The sequence below is a fragment of the Cryptomeria japonica genome, unplaced genomic scaffold, assembly GCF_030272615.1.
Source record: "Cryptomeria japonica unplaced genomic scaffold, Sugi_1.0 HiC_scaffold_323, whole genome shotgun sequence".
NCBI lineage: Eukaryota > Viridiplantae > Streptophyta > Pinopsida > Cupressales > Cupressaceae > Cryptomeria > Cryptomeria japonica.
Window position 1 is genome coordinate 74203 of NW_026729145.1, and position 18298 is coordinate 92500.

The following is an 18298-nucleotide window of genomic DNA, read 5'->3' on the forward strand; positions in this document are numbered from 1 at the left end:
CGGAGCTCGGTTTGCCCCGGGTGTGCACCTCGGGTGCGCACCTCGCGTGCACCTTCGCTGCGGTGGGCACCTTGGCTGGGTTGCGCGCCTTGGTGGGCACCATGCAGTGCACGAAGTCGGAGCCCGGTTTGCCCCGGGCGCGCACCTCCGCCAGGGTGGGCACCTTGGTGCGCACAACTTGCCTGGGCTGCGCACCAGGAAGGGCTCAAGATGGCACCCGCGTTCCGTTTTTTTCACTATCTTTCAGAACGGAAATTTTAAAATATCGTTTTTTTTTGCCTTTTCTGGAAATTAGTGAAGGCAGCGCATCAAAGGTGCGCAACGCTGGTGCGAACCTGGGAGCGCTCCGATGTGTGCTCCAAGGTGCGGCGTGCACGAAGTCGGAGCCCGGTTTGCCCCGGGTGCGCCCTGGTGGGCACCATGGTGCGCACCAAGGAGCGCTCCGAAGTGTGCTCCAAGGTGCGGCCTGCACGAAGTCGGAGCCCGGTTTGCCCCGGGCGTGCACCGCGGGTGGGCACCTTGGTGCGCATGCCTTGCCTGGGCTGCGCACCAGGGCGGGCTCAAGATGGCACCCGCGTTCCGTTTTTTTCACTATCTTTCAAAACGGAAATTTTAAAATCTCATTTTTTTTTGCCTTTTCTGGAAATTAGTGAAGGCAGCGCATCAAAGGTGCGCACCTCGCTGCCCACCACGGTGCGCAACGCCGGTGGGCACCCGGGAGTGCTTCGAAGTGTGCTCCAAGGTGCTGCGTGCACGTTGTCGGAGCCCGGTTTGCCCCGGGTGCGCACCTCGCGTGCACCTTCGTCGGGGTGGGCACCTTGGCTGGGTTTGCCCCGGCTGCGCTCCGAAGCGGGGTTATTGGAGCGCCGCCTCTTTTTTTGTCGGAGCGTTTGGTGGGGTTTCTCGCATTGGCTCTTCCCAGGCCCGGTTGCCACCCTGGCGCGCACGAAGTCGGAAGTAGGGTTAATTGCCCGGGTGCGCACCTTTGCCAGGGTGGGCACCTTACCTGGGCTGTGCACCAGGGCGGGCTCAAGATGGCACCCGCGTTCCGTTTTTTTCACTATCTTTCAAAACGGAAATTTTAAAATCTCCTCTTTTTTTTGCCTTTTCTGGAAATTAGTGAAGGCAGCGCATCAAAGGTGCGCACCTCGCTGCCCACCTTGGTGTGCTCTGAGGTGCGCACCCGGGAGCGCTACGAAGTGTGCTCCAAGGTGCGGCGTGCACGTTGTCGGAGCCCGGTTTGCCCCGGGTGCGCACCTCGCCTGCACCTTGGCCGGGGTGGGCACCCTGGCTGGGTTTGCCCAGGGTGCGCTCCGAAGCGGGGTTACTGGAGCGCCCCCTCTTTTTTTGTCAGAGCGTTTGGTGGGGTTTCTCGCATTGGCTCTTCCCAGGCCCGGTTGTTGGGTGCGCTCCCACCCTGGCGCGCGCGAAGTTGGAAGTTGGGTTAATTGCCCGGGCGCGCACCTTCGCCAGGGTGGGCACCTTGGTGCGCACACCTTGGCTGGGCTGCGCACCAGGGCGGGCTCAAGATGGCACCAGCATTCCCTTTTTCTCACTATCTTTCAAAACGGAAATTTTAAAATCTCGTTTTTTTTTGCCTTTTATGGAAATTAGTGAAGGCATCGCATCAAAGGTGCGCACCTCGCTGCCCACCTTGGTGTGCTCCGAGGTGCCCACCACGGTGCGCTCCGAGGTGCCCACCACGGTGCGCAACGCCGGTGCGAACCCGGGAGCGCCCCGATGTGTGCTCCAAGGTGCGGCGTGCACGAAGCCGGACCCCGGTTTGCCCCGGGTGCGCACCTCGCGTGCACCTTGGTGCGCACACCTTGGCTGGGTTGCGCGGCCTGGTGGGCACCATGGTGCGCACCAAGGAGCGCTCCAAAGTGTGCTCCAAGGTGCGGCGTGCACGAAGTCCTAGCCCGGTTTGCCCCGGGTGCGCACCTTCGCCGCGGTGGGCACCATGGCGTGCACGAAGTCGGAGCCCGGTTTGCCCCGGGTGCGCACCTCGCGTGCACCTTCGCCGGGGTGGGCACCTCGGCTGGGTTGCGCGCCCTGGTGCGCACCAAGGAGCGCTCCGAAGTGTGCTCCAAGGTGCGGCGTGCACGAAGTCGGAGCCCGGTTTGCCCCGGGTGCGCACCTTCGCCGCGGTGGGCACCCTGGTGCGCACCATGGCGTGCACGAAGTCGGAGCCCGGTTTGCCCCGGGTGCGCACCTCGCGTGCACCTTCGGCGGGGTTGCGCGCCCTGGTGCGCACCAAGGAGCGCTCCGAAGTGTGCTCCAAGGTGCGGCGTGCACGAAGTCGGAGCCCGGTTTGCCCCGGGTGCGCACCTCGCGTGCACCTTCGGCGAGGTTGCGCGCCCTGGTGGGCACCATGGTGCGCACCAAGGAGCGCTCCGAAGTGTGCTCCAAGGTGCGGCGTGCACGAAGTCGGAGCCCGGTTTGCCCCGGGTGCGCACCTCGCGTGCACCTTCGCCGCGGTGGGCACCATGGCGTGCACGAAGTCGGAGCCCGGTTTGCCCCGGGTGCGCACCTCGCGTGCACCTTCGCCGGGGTGGGCACCTCGGCTGGGTTGCGCGCCCTGGTGCACACCAAGGAGCGCTCCGAAGTGTGCTCCAAGGTGCGGCGTGCACGAAGTCGGAGCCCGGTTTGCCCCGGGTGCGCACCTCGCGTGCACCTTCGCCGCGGTGGGCACCATGGCGTGCACGAAGTCGGAGCCCGGTTTGCCCCGGGTGCGCACCCCGCGTGCACCTTCGCCGGGGTGGGCACCTCGGCTGGGTTGCGCGCCCTGGTGCGCACCAAGGAGCGCTCCGAAGTGTGCTCCAAGGTGCGGCGTGCACGAAGTCGGAGCCCGGTTTGCCCCGGGTGCGCACCTCGCGTGCACCTTCGCCGCGGTGGGCACCTTGGCTGGGTTGGGCACCATTGAGCGCTCCGAAGTGTGCTCCAAGGTGCGCACCATGGCCCTCCAAGGTGCGCAGCATGGCGTGCACGAAGTCGGAGCCCGGTTTGCCCCGGGTGCGCACCTCGCGTGCACCTTCGCCAGGGTGGGCACCTCGGTGCGCACACCTTCTCAATGTTTTCTTGCCTTTTCTGGAAATTGGTGAAGGCAGCGCATCAAAGGTGCGCACCTCGGTGTGCTCCGAGGTGCGAACCCGAGAGCGCTCCGAGGTGCCCACGAAGTCGAAAGTCGGGTTAATTGCATTGTTTTCCCCGGGTGCGCTCCGAGGTGCGCAACATCGGTGCGCACCAAGGAGGGCTCCGAAGTGTGCTCCAAGGTGCGCACGATTCGGAGCTCAGTTTGCCCGGGGTGCGCACACCTTGGCTGGGTTGCGCACCCTTTGTGCGCTCCAAGGTGCGCACGAAGTCGGAGCTCGGTTTGCCCCGGGTGCGCACCTTCGCCAGGGTGCGCACCTTGATGCGCACGCCTTGGCTGGGCTGCGCACCTTGGTGGGTGCCATGGTGCGCACCTTTCGTGCGCTCCAAGGTGCGCACGAAGTCGGAGCTCGGTTTGCCCCGGGTGCGCACCTTGGTGGGCGCCATGGTGCACTCCGAGGTGCCCAAGATTGGTGCGCACCAAGGAGCGCTCCGAAGTGCGCTCCAAGGTGCGTAGGTGCGCGCGAAGTCGAAAGTTGGGTTAATTGTCCGGTTTGCCTCGGGTGCGCACCTTGCGTGCACCTTCGCCAGGGTGGGCGCCTTGGTGCGCACACCTTGGCTGGGCTGCGCACCCGGGCGCGCACACCTTGGCACCCGCGTTTCCTTCATTTTAAATTTTTTTTTTTTACAATCTCTCAAGTGGGAAATTCTATAATCTCAACTTTTTTTGCCTTTTCAGGAAACTTTTGAATGGAGCGCATCATTGGTGCGCTCCGAAGTGTGCTCCAAGGTGCGCACCTCTGGTGTGCTCCAAAGCTCTCTCCAGCTGCGTGCACCTGCCCCGGCCGCGCACCCGGCCCCGCCCAGCTTCGCTCACCTGTCCCGGGCGTCTGGTGCGGAACCTTAGAGTAAGAAACATCACCGTGCACCTTGGCCAACGTGCGCGACTCGACCGAGCGCGCACTGGCCGAGGTGCACACCGATTTCACCTGGGTGCGCGCGCAGCACCTCGGGCGCACCGGGGTGCGCGCACAACGCCCGGGTTGCACCGTGGCCTGTGTGCTCGGGGCGCCTCGGGTGCGCGCTCGGTGTCGCCCCCGCGCGCGCGGTAGTGCGGGCAGCGCACCCCGGCCCGGCCCGGCCCCGACGAGAACGCAAACGGGCAAAAGGTTTATTCAAATAGCATTGCGACGCCCGGCGAAAAACTAAGAAAGGGTGCAACACCGGGACTTCCCGGGAGGTCACCCATCCCAGTACTACTCCGGCCCAAGCGCGCTTAACTGCGGAGTTCTGATGGGATCCGGTGCACTAACGCTGGTATGATCGCACCCGTTATGAGCTTGTCGCAGTGTGTACTTAGCAAACCGCGACCCACGTGCGAATCCACCCCGGCCACCCACCCCCGTCGAGGTGCACACCCTCCCTCGCGAAGTGCGCCCCGTTCGCCAAGTGTGAGCCCTGCCCGGGTGCGCGCACCTTGCTAGGGCGTCGGGTGTGCACCCGGCCCGGCCTACGTGCGTGCACCTGGACGGGGCGTCGTGTGCGTGCAGTGTCCCGTCTGCAACGCGGTGCCCACACACCACCTCGGGCGCAACGACCTGCGCTCACATGTGGGCCGAGTGCACCTTGGTGCATGTTCGGGGCGCCTCGGGTGCACGCTCGATCTTGCCCCGGTGCACCAAGGCGCTCGGTTTGCCCCGGGTGCGCACTTGGTGCAAGGTGGGCACCCAAAATAGGGATCAAGCACCAAAACACAAGTTTCGGGATGCAAAATGGGACCCAAGGACCACAAATGCGTTCCAAGACCCATGATGGGTCCACGAGAACAAAAATGTGTTCCGAGACTTAATAAACAAATATTGGGTTTTAGGAGAAGAAACATGCTCTGATGCCCAAAACGAGAATCGACCCCGAAAAGGCCACAGGCCAAAAGTGGGATGCGAGACAAAAAAAAATGGGACCCGAGGACCAAAATTGGGTTCCCAGGTCGAAGACAGGGCAACCGGACAAGAAACGACCTCTAAGGCTCGAAATGAGTCCCGACGACTAAAACTTGACAAGAAGCACCCATCAGGCACCCAACTCGACACCCATGGGATGCCGACCCACCCGGGCTTCCACCTAGCACACCTTGGCACCCACCCACCCTCGCACCCAACCTCGCACCCAACTTAGCACCTTTGAACCCACATTGGCACTCACCCTGACCCTGGCACCTTGGAACCCACATTGGCACTCACCTTGACCCTGGCACCCACCTTTGCACTCACCTTGGGACCCACCCTGGCTCCCACCTCGGCACCCACCCAGACACCCACCTTGGTTCCTTGGCACCCACCTTGGATCCTTGGCACCCACCCCGACACCCACCTTGGCACGCAACTTGGCTACTTGCCACCCACCTTGGCTCCTTGACGCCCACCCCGACAACCACCCCGTGACCTACCCTGGCTAGGGTTGGTGCACACCCACCCTGGTGCCCACCTTGGCACCCACCCCATGACCCACCTTGGCACGCACCTTAGTACCCACCCTGTTACCCACCCTAGGACCCACCCCGTGACCCACCTTGGCCAGGGTGGGTGCACCCACCCTGGTGCCCACCTTGGCACCCACCCATCCTAGCACCCAGCCTGTGACCGGGCTTGGAACCCAACCTTGCACCCGTCTTGGCCAGTGTGGGTGCGCACCCATCCTGGCACCCACGTTGTGACACACCCTTTAACCCACGCACCCTAGCAGCCACGTTGGCACCCACCTTGGAACACAACCTAGCAACTTGGCACCCACCCCGTGACCCACCTTGGCATCCACCATAGCAGTCGCCCACTTGGCACCCACCTTGGAACCCAAGTTGGCACCCACCTCGGCACCCACCTTGACACTTGTGGACCCACCTTGCCACTCACCCTAGCATCGACCCATCCTAGCACCCACCCTGGCACCTTTGCACCCTAGCACTCACCCATCCTAGCACCTAACCTGTGACCCACCTTGACACTCACCCTCGCACCCACCTTGGAACCCAACCTAGCACCCACCCACCCTGACACCAACCCTAGCACCTACCCACCCTTGCACCCACCCTGTGACCCATCTTGGCACCCACCCATCCTACCACTCAACCTATCACCCACCTTCTCACCCACCTTGGCATCCACCTTAGCACCCACCCACACTGGCACCTTGGCACCCACCTCGGGCAAGGTGGGTGCACACCCACCCTGACACCCAATTTAGAACCAACCGAGCATGTTACCCACCTTGGCACCCACATTGCAGCCCACCCTAGTACCCACCCTATGACCCACATTGGCATCCACACCCTAGCACCCAGGCACCTCGACACCCGCCTTGACACGCACCCTAGCACTAAACCTGTGACCCACCTTGGAACTCACCCTAGAACCCACCCACCCTGTGAACCACCTTGGCATCCACCTTAGCACCCACCCACCTTGGCACCCACTCTAGCACTCACCCATCCTAACACCCAACTTGTTACCCACCTTGGCACCCGCCCTCGCGTCCACCTTGAAACCCACCCTAGCACCCACCCACGCAGGAGCCCACCTTGGCACCCAACCTAACACCCACGCATCCTGGCACCCAACTTGTGACCCACCTTGGAACCCACCCTAGTACCCACCTTTGAACCCACTATATCACCAACCCACCTTGGCACCCACCCTATGACCCTCTTTGGAATCCACCCTAGCACGCACCCACCCTGGCACCCACCATGGAGCGCACCCTAGCACCCACCCACCTCGGCACGCACCTCAACACCCACCTTGGTGTGCGCACTGCGCCAACCTCTCAAAGACCCTATGTGGTGCGCTCCAAAGTGTACACCTTTGGTGCGCTCCAAGGTGCGCACCTTTGGTGCACACCGAGGTGCACACCAAAGTGTGCACCGAGGTGAGCACCAAAGTGCACTCCAAGGTGCACACCAAGGCGTGCACCTTTGGTGCGGTCAATGCAAACGAATTCGGAAGTTGGGGTCGATGTCCTAATCGCTGCTGCAGACTACACGTATGAGAATCGGACAAATAGCTTTATATAGGGGAGGTGTTGCGTTTGATGGGTCGACTCCCCTGGTTGTGTGCACTGCACCAACTTCAAAGACCCTGTCTTGTTTAAGAAGTCAAAAGTTGGGGTGGATGTCCTAATCATTGCTGCAGTCTACGCATGTATGAGAATCAGACAAATAGCTTATATAGGGGAGGTGTTGCATTCGGTGGGTTGACTCCCCTGGTTGTGCGCACTGCGCCAACCTCAAAGACCCCGCATAGCAGAAGAAGTCGGAAGTCGGATTTTGGTGAGCACCAAGGCGTGCACCTTTGGTGCGGTCAACGCAGACGAATTCAGAAGTTGGGGTGGATGTCCTAATCGTTGTTGCAGGCTACACATGTATGAGAATCAGACAAATAGCTTATATAGGGGAGGTGTTGGGTTTGATGGGTCAACTCCCTTGGTTGTGCGCATTACGCCAACCTCAAAGACCTTGTTTTCGTTAAGAAGTCAAAAGTTGGGGTCAATGTCCTAATGGCTCCTGTAGGCTACACATGTATGAGAATCGGACAAATAGCTTATATAGGGGAGGTGTTGGGTTTGATGGGTCGACTCCCCTGGTTGTGCGCATTACGTCAACCTCAAAGACCTTGTTTTCGTTAAGAAGTCAAAAGTTGGGGTCGATGTCCTAATTGCTCCTGTAGACTACACATGTATGAGAATCAGACAAATAGCTTATATAGGGGAGGTGTTGGGTTTGATGGGTTGACTCCCCTAGTTGTTCGCATTACACCAACCTCAAAGACCTTGTTTTCGTTTAGAAGCCGAAAGTTGGGGTCGATGTCCTAATTGCTCCTGCAGGCTACGCATGTATGAGAATCAGACAAATAGCTTATATAGGGGAGGTGTTGGGTTTGATGGGTCGACTCCCCTGGTTGTGCGCATTGCGCCAACCTCAAAGACCCTGCATTGCGGATGAAGTCGAAAGTCAGAGTTTGGTGTGCTACAAGGTGTGGTCGAAGGTGCTCACCTAGGTGTGCACCTTTGGAGCGCAGGAAAAGTGCCCTCCAAAAGTGCGCACCTTTGGAGTGCACAAAAGTGCCCTCCAAAAGTGCGCACCTTTGGAGCGCACAAAAGTGCCCTCCAAAAAGTGCCCTCCAAAAGTGCGCACCTTTGGAGCGCACAAAAGTGCCCTCCAAAAAGTGCCCTCCAAAAGTGCGCACCTTTGGAGTGCAGAAAAGTGCCCTCCAAAAAGTGCCCTCCAAAAGTGTGCACCTTTGGAGTGCACAAAAGTGCCCTCCAAAAGTGCGCACCTTTGGAGCGCAGAAAAGTGCCCTCCAAAAAGTGCCCTCCAAAAGTGCGCACCTTTGGAGCGCAGAAAAGTGCCCTCCAAAAAGTGCCCTCCAAAAGTGCGCACCTTTGGAGCTCCAAAAAGTGCCCTCCAAAAGTGCGCACCTTTGGAGCGCAGAAAAGTGCCCTCCAAAAAGTGCCCTCCAAAAGTGCGCACCTTTGGAGCGCACAAAAGTGCCCTCCAAAAAGTGCCCTCCAAAAGTGCGCACCTTTGGAGCGCACAAAAGTGCCCTCCAAAAGTGCGCACCTTTGGAGCGCACAAAAGTGCCCTCCAAAAGTGCGCACTTTTGGTGCGCACCAAGGCGCTGGTTCGGTCGTTGCAGGCGAGTTCGGAAGTTGGGGTCGATGTCCTGAGCGGAGGTGCAAACTACACAGGTGTCGGAATCGGACAAATAGCTTATATAGGGGAGGTGTATGCTTCGATGGGTCGACTCCCCAGGTTGAGCGCACCGCGCCAACCTCAAAGACCCTACGGTATGGATGAAGTCGGAAGTTGGGTCCGATGACCGATTCGATTAGTAGGTATGCTCATGAGGTCGGAATTTGGGTCCGATGACCTGCCATGTGCAGGAAGGCGAATGTTGGCACTGTGCGTTGCAAGGTGCACACCAAGGTGCTGGTGCGGTCTTTTTAGTCGAGTTCGGAAGTTGGGGTCGATGTCCTGATCGGAGGTGCAAGCTACACAGGTGTGGGAATCGGACAAATAGCTTATATAGGGGAGGTGTATGCTTCGTTGGGTCGACTCCCCGGGTTGAGCGCACCGCGCCAACCTCAAAGACCCTACGGTATGGATGAAGTCGGAAGTTGGGTCCGATGACCGATTCGATATGTAGGCATACTCGCGAGGTCGGAATTTGGGTCCGATGACCTGCCATGTGCAGGAAGGCGAATGTTGGCACTGTGCGTTGCAAGGTGCGCACCAAGGCGCTGGTTCGGTCGTTGCAGGCGAGTTCGGAAGTTGGGGTCGATGTCCTGATCGGAGGTGCAAACTACACAGGTGTGGGAATCAGACAAATAGCTTATATAGGGGAGGTGTATGCTTCGTTGGGTCGACTCCCCGGGTTGAGCGCACCGCGCCAACCTCAAAGACCCTACGGTATGGATGAAGTCGGAAGTTGTGTCCGATGACCGATTCGATATGTAGGCATACTCGCGAGGTCGGAATTTGGGTCCGATGACCTGCCATGTGCAGGAAGGCGAATGTTGGGACTGTGCGTCGCAAGGTGCGCACCAAGGCGCTGGTGCCGTCGTTGCAGTCGAGTTCGGAAGTTGGGGTCGATGTCCTGGTCAGAGGTGCAAACTACACAGGTGTGGGAATCGGACAAATAGCTTATATAGGGGAGGTGTATGCTTCGATGGGTCGACTCCCCGGGTTGAGCGCACCGCGCCAACCTCAAAGACCCTACAGTATGGATGAAGTCGGAAGTTGGGTCCGATGACCGATTCGATACGTAGGCATATTGGCGAGGTCTGAATTTGTGTCCGATGACCTGCCATGCGCAGGAAGGCGGAATTTGGGTCCGATGACCGAGTTGATGGCGTGCCATGCGCAGAAAGGCGGAATTTGGGTCCGATGACCGAGTTGATGTTGATGGCCCGCCATGCACAGGAAGGCGGAATTTGGGTCCGATGACCGATTTGAAGGCGTGCCATGCGCAGAAAGGCGGAGTTTGGGTCCGATGACCGAGTTGATATTGATGGCCCGCCATGCGCAGGAAGGCGGAATTTGGGTCCGATGACCTGACATACGCATGGAGTCCGACTCGGGGGCCGATGTTCGATTCGATGACTTGCATTGTGGGTAAAGTCGGAAGTTGTGGTCTTTGACCCGATTCGATGACCAGACTTCGGCTGCTTGAGAATCGGACAAATAACTTATATAGGGGAGGTAGTGTTCTCGAGCATCCTCCCCCCGTGCCCGTTTATGTCGATTGATGCTGGTGCTCGACTGGTTGGAGCGCTCGGATGCAAAAATCTTGCACCAGGATTTATCGATTGTGATGGACACGGCAAGTCTCCTGATTGCTATGCAGGAGCTCATCGTGAATCTCTATGCGGCCTTGGTATGGACTCGACCTGCGGAATGGTTCGGCAATGGTAGTCGCTCCAACACGTCCTTGCAATGGCCACAGAGGTGATTCGACTAGAGCTCCAGTCTAGCTTTTGGGTTGCTTGGCGGACTGGTATAGCCGCGATCGAGTTCCGGCCATGAACGTTTTAGATAGCTCTTGGGCTTTCTGGGACGGAAGTCAGAAGTTTGGGCTGTTGTCCGATTTGATGACCATTCTTCGGATGTGTGAGAATCGGACAAATAACTTATATAGGGGACTGTGTTGTCTCACGCAGCCCCCTCCGTGCCCCTCTATCTCGACCGATGTTGGTGCTTGAAAGGGTTGGGATCGCTCGGATTTATAAACGTGCACCACCATTTGTCGAGTGTGAGGGACGCGGCAGGTCTCCTAAATGCTATACGGGCGCTCTCTGAGAATCTCTATCCGGCCTCGACACAGACTAGTCTTGCTGAATGGTTTGGCACTGGTAGTCGATCCAACACGTCGTTGTTGTGGCCGCCTAGGCGATTCGATTCGAGCCCCCGTCTAGCTTTTGGGTTGCTTGGCGGATTTTGCCCTATCCGCAAGTGAGCTCGGTCCCTAAACGTTCGAGAAACCCGATTGCTATGCGCCGACTCTCTTTCTTGCGAGCCTCCATCTAGCTTTTGGGTCTCTACGGAACGGAAGTCGGAATCTGGGACCGTTGTTTGATTCGACGAGGCAGACTACGGTTGTGCGAGAATCGGACAAATAACTTATATAGGGGAGGTGTTGACTGGAGCATTCTCCCCCGTGCCCCTCTAACTCGACCAATGCTGGCGCTCGAACGGTGGTAGCGCTCGGATTTTCGTTGAGCGCCAGCATTGGTCGATTTAGAGGGGCATGCGAGATTCCCGAATGCTATGCGAGGGCTCTAACGGAAATGTCTATTGGTTTCGGTATGGATGCAATTGCGAGTGGTTCGGCAAAGGTAGTCGTTCCGATGCGTCCATGTCGTGGCCAAATCGATAATTCGATTTGAGCCCTCGTATAGCATTTGGGTCTCTCGATGTGATTCCGCATTCCAGTCCCTTTGGGCACTGCTTGAGCCGCATCCCAGGGGGTTCCCTTCCCAATAATCTGCCTCGCAACCCGATTGCTATGCGGTGAGGCTCCTCGGCCGCCTCGGAACTATCTGTGTATCAGACGCATCGCGGGATAAGGGGTTGGCAACGGTAGTCGCCCCAAGCGCGTCCGATGCTTGGACCATTCCGAGGCGGCCCTGAAGCCTCTTCCGTCTAGCCGTTGGGTCCTTCTCGCCGCATCCCTTGCCTCGCACCCCGATTGCTATGCGGTGAGGCTCCTCGGCCGCCTTGGAACTATCTGTGTATCAGACGCATCGCGGGATAAGGGGTTGTCACTGGTAGTCGCCCCAAGCGCGTCCGATGCTTGGACCATTCCGAGGCGGCCCTGAAGCCTCTTCCGTCTAGCCGTTGGGTCCTTCTCGCCGCATCCCTCGACTCGCACCCCGATTGCTATGCGGTGAGGCTCCTCGGCCGCCTTGGAACTATCTGTGTATCGGACGCGTCGCGGGATAAGGGGTTGTCACTGGTAGTCGCCCCAAGCGCGTCCGATGCTTGGACCATTCCGAGGCGGCCCTGAAGCCTCTTCCGTCTAGCCGTTGGGTCCTTCTCGCCGCATCCCTCGCCTCGCACCCCGATTGCTATGCGGTGAGGCTCCTCGGCCGCCTTGGAACTATCTGTGTATCGGACGCGTCGCGGGATAAGGGGTTGTCACTGGTAGTCGCCCCAAGCGCGTGCGATGCATGGACCATTCCCAGGCGGCCCTGAAGCCTCTTCCGTCTAGCCGTTGGGTCCTTCTCGCCGCATCCCTCGCCTCGCACCCCGATTGCTATGCGGTGAGGCTCCTCGGCCGCCTTGGAACTATCTGTGTATCGGACGCGTCGCGGGATAAGGGGTTGTCACTGGTAGTCGCCCCAAGCGCGTCCGATGCTTGGACCATTCCGAGGCGGCCCTGAAGCCTCTTCCGTCTAGCCGTTGGGTCCTTCTCGCCGCATCCCTCGCCTCGCACCCCGATTGCTATGCGGTGAGGCTCCTCGGCCGCCTTGGAACTATCTGTGTATCGGACGCGTCGCGGGATAAGGGGTTGTCACTGGTAGTCGCCCCAAGCGCGTCCGATGCTTGGACCATTCCGAGGCGGCCCTGAAGCCTCTTCCGTCTAGCCGTTGGGTCCTTCTCGCCGCATCCCTCGCCTCGCACCCCGATTGCTATGCGGTGAGGCTCCTCGGCCGCCTTGGAACTATCTGTGTATCGGACGCGTCGCGGGATAAGGGGTTGTCACTGGTAGTCGCCCCAAGCGCGTCCGATGCTTGGACCATTCCGAGGCGGCCCTGAAGCCTCTTCCGTCTAGCCGTTGGGTCCTTCTCGCCGCATCCCTCGCCTCGCACCCCGATTGCTATGCGGTGAGGCTCCTCGGCCGCCTTGGAACTATCTGTGTATCGGACGCATCGCGGGATAAGGGGTTGTCACTGGTAGTCGCCCCAAGCGCGTCCGATGCTTGGACCATTCCGAGGCGGCCCTGAAGCCTCTTCCGTCTAGCCGTTGGGTCCTTCTCGCCGCATCCCTCGCCTCGCACCCCGATTGCTATGCGGTGAGGCTCCTCGGCCGCCTTGGAACTATCTGTGTATCGGACGCGTCGCGGGATAAGGGGTTGTCACTGGTAGTCGCCCCAAGCGCGTCCGATGCTTGGACCATTCCGAGGCGGCCCTGAAGCCTCTTCCGTCTAGCCGTTGGGTCCTTCTCGCCGCATCCCTCGCCTCGCACCCCGATTGCTATGCGGTGAGGCTCCTCGGCCGCCTTGGAACTATCTGTGTATCGGACGCGTCGCGGGATAAGGGGTTGTCACTGGTAGTCGCCCCAAGCGCGTCCGATGCTTGGACCATTCCGAGGCGGACCTGAAGCCTCTTCCGTCTAGCCGTTGGGTCCTTCTCGCCGCATCCCTCGCCTCGCACCCCGATTGCTATGCGGTGAGGCTCCTCGGCCGCCTTGGAACTATCTGTGTATCGGACGCGTCGCGGGATAAGGGGTTGTCACTGGTAGTCGCCCCAAGCGCGTCCGATGCTTGGACCATTCCGAGGCGGCCCTGAAGCCTCTTCCGTCTAGCCGTTGGGTCCTTCTTGCCGCATCCCTCGCCTCGCACCCCGATTGCTATGCGGTGAGGCTCCTCGGCCGCCTTGGAACTATCTGTGTATCGGACGCGTCGCGGGATAAGGGGTTGTCACTGGTAGTCGCCCCAAGCGCGTCCGATGCTTGGACCATTCCGAGGCGGCCCTGAAGCCTCTTCCGTCTAGCCGTTGGGTCCTTCTCGCCGCATCCCTCGCCTCGCACCCCGATTGCTATGCGGTGAGGCTCCTCGGCCGCCTTGGAACTATCTGTGTATCGGACGCATCGCGGGATAAGGGGTTGTCACTGGTAGTCGCCCCAAGCGCGTCCGATGCTTGGACCATTCCGAGGCGGCCCTGAAGCCTCTTCCGTCTAGCCGTTGGGTCCTTCTCGCCGCATCCCTCGCCTCGCACCCCGATTGCTATGCGGTGAGGCTCCTCGGCCGCCTTGGAACTATCTGTGTATCGGACGCGTCGCGGGATAAGGGGTTGTCACTGGTAGTCGCCCCAAGCGCGTCCGATGCTTGGACCATTCCGAGGCGGACCTGAAGCCTCTTCCGTCTAGCCGTTGGGTCCTTCTCGCCGCATCCCTCGCCTCGCACCCCGATTGCTATGCGGTGAGGCTCCTCGGCCGCCTTGGAACTATCTGTGTATCGGACGCGTCGCGGGATAAGGGGTTGTCACTGGTAGTCGCCCCAAGCGCGTCCGATGCTTGGACCATTCCGAGGCGGCCCTGAAGCCTCTTCCGTCTAGCCGTTGGGTCCTTCTCGCCGCATCCCTCGCCTCGCACCCCGATTGCTATGCGGTGAGGCTCCTCGGCCGCCTTGGAACTATCTGTGTATCGGACGCGTCGCGGGATAAGGGGTTGTCACTGGTAGTCGCCCCAAGCGCGTCCGATGCTTGGACCATTCCGAGGCGGACCTGAAGCCTCTTCCCTCTAGCCGTTGGGGCTTTCTCGCCGCATCCCTCGCCTCGCACCCCGATTGCTATTCGGTGAGGCTCCTCGGCCGCCTTGGAACTATCTGTGTATCGGACGCATCGCGGGATAAGGGGTTGGCAGTGGTAGTCGCCCCAAGCGCGTCCGATGCTTGGACCATTCCGAGGCGGCCCTGCAGCCTCTTCCGTCTAGCCGTTGGGGCCATCTCGCTGCATCCCCCACCTCGCACCACGATTGCTATGCGGTGAGGCTCCTTGGCCGCCTCGGAACTATCTGTGTATCGGACGCATCGCGGGATAAGGGGTTGTCACTGGTAGTCGCCCCAAGCGCGTCCGATGCTTGGACTATTCCGAGGCGGCCCTGCAGCCTCTTCCGTCTAGCCGTTGGGGCCATCTCGCCGCATCCCCCAGCTCCTCGGCCGCCTCGGAACTATCTGTGTATCGGACGCATCGCGGGATAAGGGGTTGGCAGTGGTAGTCGCCCCAAGCGCGTTCGATGCTTGGACTATTCCGAGGCGGCCCCGCAGCCTCTTCCGTCTACCCTTTGGGGCCATCTCGCCGCATCCCTCGCCTCGCACCCCGATTGCTATGCGGTGAGGCTCCTCGGCCGCCTGGGAACTATCTTCGTATCGGATGCATCGCGGGATAAGGGGTTGTCACTGGTAGTCGCCCCAAGCGCGTCCGATGCTTGGACTATTCCGAGGCGGCCCTGTGGCCTCTTCCGTCTAGCCGTTGGGGCCATCTCGCCGCATCCCTCACCTCGCACCCCCATTGCTATGCGGTGAGGCTCCTCGGCCGCCTTGGAACTGTCTTCGTATCGGAAGCATCGCGGGATAAGGGGTTGTCACTGGTAGTCGCCCCAAGCGCGTCCGATGCTTGGACTATTCCGAGGCGGCCCTGCAGCCTCTTCCGTCTAGCCGTTGGGGCCATCTCGCCGCATCCCCCACCTCGCACCCGGATTGCTATGCGGTGAGGCTCCTCGGCCGCCTTGGAACTATCTTCGTATCGGACGCATCGCGGGATAAGGGGTTGTCACTGGTAGTCGCCCCAAGCGCGTCCGATGCTTGGACTATTCCGACGCGGCCCTGTGGCCTCTTCCGTCTAGCCGTTGGGGCCATCTCGCCGCATCCCCCACCTCGCACCCCGATTGCTATGCGGTGAGGCTCCTCGGCCGCCTTGGAACCATCTTCGTATCGGACGCATCGCGGGATGAGGGGTTGTCACTGGTAGTCGCCCCAAGCGCGTCCGATGCTTGGACCATTCCGAGGCGGCCCTGAAGCCTCTTCCGTCTAGCCGTTGGGGCCTTCCCGCCCCATCCCTCGCCTCGCACCCCCGATTGCTATGCGGTGAGGCTCCTCGGCCGCCTTGGAACCATCTGTGTATCGGACGCATCGCGGGATAAGGGGTTGGCACTGGTAGTCGCCCCAAGCGCGTCCGATGCTTGGAGCATTCCGAGGTGGCCCTGAAGCCTCTTCCGTCTAGCCGTTGGGGCCTTCCCGCCCCATCCCTCGCCTCGCACCCCGATTGATATGCGGTGAGGCTCCTCGGCCGCCTTGGAACTATCTGTGTATCGGACGCATCGCGGGATAAGGGGTTGGCACTGGTAGTCGTCCCAATCGCGTCCGATGCTTGGACCATTCCGAGGCGGCCCTGCAGCCTCTTCCGTTTAGCCGTCGGGGCCTTCCCGCCGCATCCCTCGCCTCGCATCCCGATTCCTATGCGGTGAGTCTTCTCGGCCGCCGCGGAACTATACCTGTTATTGCTACTGCATCCTTCGGCTGGTAACCTCCTCTGCCGCCTTGGAACGTTCTCTTTGTCGGACGCGTCGCGGGATAAGGGGTTGGCACTGGTAGTCGCCCCAAGCGCGCCCGATGCATAGACCGCTCCGAGTTGACCTTGCTTTCAGCCTCTCACATGCATAGACCTCTCTGAGTCGACCCTGCAGCCTCTCACGTTTAGCCTTTGGAATCTCGCCTCACAACATGATTGCTATCCTTGATGCATCCCTTGCCTCGAGCCCTGATTGCTTTCTTGGCTGCATCCCTCCTCTCCTCACAGCCCGGTTGTCATCACTGCTTCATCCGTCGCTTCATGCATTCTGGCTGCTGGGCCCTTCCCACCGCACACCTCGATTGCTATCTCTTCTGCATCACACACCCCGATTGCTATCTCTGCTACATCCCTCGGCTCTCACTTCTGCATCCTTCGCCTCCCACCTCGATTGCTATCAATGCTGCATCCGTAACCTCACACCCCGATTGCTATGCGGGGAGGCTCCTTGGCCGCCTTGGAAATTTCTGTGTGTCGGACGCACCGCGGGATAAGGGGTTGGCACTGGTAGTCGCCCCAAGTGCGCCCGATTCTTAGACCGCTTCGAGGTGACCTCGTAGCCTCTTTCGTCCAGGCTTCCTGCCTTCAACGCCCTTTTTACACCTCGATTGCTATGCGCGGGCTCGTTGGCGTCTATCACCTCTCTGCGAAGAGTGGCACGATGATTGTTGGGGTAAATCGTAGCAGTCCGATCTCTGGCCTTGGGCCATTGTGAGGGCTGATCGATTTCCTGTGCGCATCTCGTGTTCGCCCAGTAACAGACTCGACGACTTGTAATCGGTCTTGTTCCCGATTGTTCCTGGAGGTAGTCTTCGGAACTCTTGGATTTGACCTGTCACTCGAACTGTCCTCTTCCGAGGATGCTTGTGTGTGTGTGCTTGTGCCATTTCCTTGGCGGTATTAACGAGATATTAAAGAGCGGAGTGAGCGCCTCGCCCAGCTATGTTTGGGGCTCTCACTCCCTTACCCGGTGTGCGACCGCTTTGCACGTAGGTTGCGGAGCATCGCGACTCTTTCGATGTTTGGCGGTTGTCTTCCGGTGATGCGTTGGTCCCGAAGTGCACGTTACTAGCATTTCTGCCATTGTTCTCGATCTTTGGCACGTTCCTTCGTTGCAATTGGATATATATCTCCGTTTATACGCGCAGGCTTCTCCCGCCTATTCAGCGCTGTCCCACTCTCAGCACTCTCGTGGTCTCCTTGGCTTCTCTCTCCCGTGAGCGAGCTCTCTTCTCGAGTCTTTTCCATGTCCCATGGAGGTTGCCTTGCGAAATTCGGGCACACAAACGTGACCGGATAAGAGCGGAATTGCCTATGAGGAGAAGCTCACCTTAGGGAGCAGCAATGCCGAGTGTTTCGACAGAGGGTAGAGGGGGCGTTGTTTGGGCGGTTGCACAAAAGAGTGCTACGGTTGCACTGAAGGTTGCTTCTTCGTCTCCGACGAACTCTTCGAGGCAAAAAAGCTTGTATACGGGGTCGAGGTGGGACTGTTCGTGCGAGTTGCGCCACCAAAAGTGCGTAGGGGGCATATACCTGGGAAATGGATGTCTCTGAGTGGCCTTACTCGGTCGCGTGCACGGTGCATTCTCTAACGGCAGGACTGTCGCGAGCATGTGCGGTTCGGATGTTTTCGGGTAAAGGGTTCCGTACGGGATGTTCTTCCCAGGCTCCTGTGAACCGAGACTCTGCATCGTCGTGCTCCGGCTCCCGTGGGTGCTTCATGCCTCGTCGAGCTGTTTGTCGTGGACGATTAAGGCCGAGGCCTTCCTTCGAGAGGGGAATTGTTCAGGCTGGTCGAGGCGGGATTGTTCGTGCGGGGTGCACCACCAAAAGTGCGTAGGGGGCATATGCCTGGGAAATGGATGTC

General features: G+C 59.9%; 1 non-coding gene across 1 annotated transcript; it reads right to left on the reverse strand.

Annotated features, from left to right (window-relative positions):
* Nucleotides 1-4302: 4302 nt before the first annotated feature.
* LOC131870362 (5S ribosomal RNA) lies at nucleotides 4303-4421 on the reverse strand. The gene has a single exon (XR_009368674.1). It is a non-coding gene; the product is annotated as a 5S ribosomal RNA (ribosomal RNA).
* Between the last annotated feature and the right edge of the window lie 13877 nt (nucleotides 4422-18298).